Below are 2,154 nucleotides of genomic sequence, written 5' to 3'. Positions count from 1 at the left end.
ATAAGCTAGGGTGCGGCACTCAACCGCTTCGCCTAGAAGCACAACGCTTGTATTTGTTGGGTATCGTAGCATAAATTCAAAATTTTCCTACATGTCACCAAGATCTATCTATGGAGTCATCTAGTAACGAGGGAGGAGTGGATCTACATACCCTTGTAGATCGCGCGCGGAAGCGTTCAAGAGAACGGGGTTGATGGAGTCGTACTCGTCGTGATCCAAATCACCGATGATCCTAGCGCCGAACGGACGGCACCTCCGCGTTCAACACACGTACGGAGCAGCGACGTCTCCTCCTTCTTGATCCAGCAAGGGGGGAGGAGAGGTTGATGGAGATCCAACAGCATGACGGCGTGGTGGTGGAAGTAGCGGGATTCCAATAGGGCTTCGCCAAGCGCTGCGGGAGGAGGGAGATGTGTCATGGGAGGGAGAGGGAGGCGCCAGGGCTTAGGTATGGTTGCCCTCCCTTCCCCCCACTATATATAGGGCCAAGGGAGAGGGTGAGGGCGCAGCCTTGCCCCTTCCTCCAAGGAAGGGTGCGGCCAAGGGGGGGGGAGTCCATCCTCCCCAAGGCACCTCGGAGGTGCCTTCCCCCTTTAGGACTCTCCCCTCCTCTTGTCCCTTTGGCGCATGGGCCTCTAGGGGCTGGTGCCCTTGGCCCATGTAGGCCAAGGCGCACCCCCTACAGCCCATGTGGCCCCCGGGGCAGGTGGCCCCACCTGGTGGACCCCCGGGACCCTTCCGATGGTCCCGGTACAATACCGGTGACCCCGAAACTTGTCCCGATAGCCGAAATAGCACTTCCTATATATAATTGTTTACCTCCGAACCATTCCGGAACTCCTTGTGACGTCTGGGATCTCATCCGGGACTCCGAACAACTTTCGGGTTACCGCATACTTATATCTCTATAACCCTAGCGTCACCGAACCTTAAGTGTGTAGACCCTACGGGTTCGGGAGACATGCAGACATGACCGAGATGACTCTCCGGTCAATAACCAACAGCGGGATCTGGATACCCATGTTGGCTCCCACATGTTCCACGATGATCTCATCGGATGAACCATGATGTCAAGGACTTTAATCAATCCCGTATACAATTCCCTTTGTCTAGCGGTATTGTACTTGCCCGAGATTCGATCGTCGGTATCCCGATACCTTGTTCAATCTCGTTACCGGCAAGTCTCTTTTACTCGTTCCGTAACACATCATCCCGTGATCAACTCCTTGATCACATTGTGCACATTATGATGATGTCCTACCGAGTGGGCCCAGAGATACCTCTCCGTTTACACGGAGTGACAAATCCCAGTCTCGATTCGTGCCAACCCAACAGACACTTTCGAAGATACCCGTAGTGTACCTTTATAGCCACCCAGTTACGTTGTGACGTTTGGCACACCCAAAGCACTCCTACGGTATCCGGGAGTTGCACAATCTCATGGTCTAAGGAAATGATACTTGACATTAGAAAAGCTTTAGCATACGAACTACACGATCTAGTGCTATGCTTAGGATTGGGTCTTGTCCATCACATCATTCTCCTAATGATGTGATCCCGTTATCAACGACATCCAATGTGCATGGTCAAGAAACCGTAACCATCTGTTGATCAATGAGCTAGTCAACTAGAGGCTTACTAGGGACATGATGTTGTCTATGTATCCACACATGTATCTGAGTTTCCTATCAATACAATTCTAGCATGGATAATAAACGATTATCATGAACAAGGAAATATAATAATAATCAATTTATTATTGCCTCTAGGGCATATTTCCAACAGTCTCCCACTTGCACTAGAGTCAATAATCTAGTTCACATCGATATGTGATTAACACTCAAGGTCACATCCCCATGTGACTAACACCCAAAGAGTTTACTAGAGTCAATAATCTAGTTCACATTTACCATGTGATTAACACTCGATGAGTTCTGGGTTTGATCATGTTATGCTTGTGAGAGAGGTTATAGTCAACGGGTCTGAACCTTTCAGATCCGTGTGTGCTTTACAAATCTCTATGTCATCTCCTAGATGCAGCTACCACGTTCTATTTGGAGCTATTCCAAATAACTGTTCTACTTGAAGCTATTCTAAATTGTTGCTCCATTATATGTATCCTATATCTCTACTCAGAGCTATCCGGATAGGCGT

Source organism: Triticum dicoccoides, chromosome 7A, assembly GCF_002162155.2.
Source record: "Triticum dicoccoides isolate Atlit2015 ecotype Zavitan chromosome 7A, WEW_v2.0, whole genome shotgun sequence".
Classification (NCBI taxonomy): Eukaryota; Viridiplantae; Streptophyta; class Magnoliopsida; order Poales; family Poaceae; genus Triticum; species Triticum dicoccoides.
The sequence above is the reverse complement of the archived record's forward strand: the minus strand, read 5'-3'. Positions refer to the sequence as shown.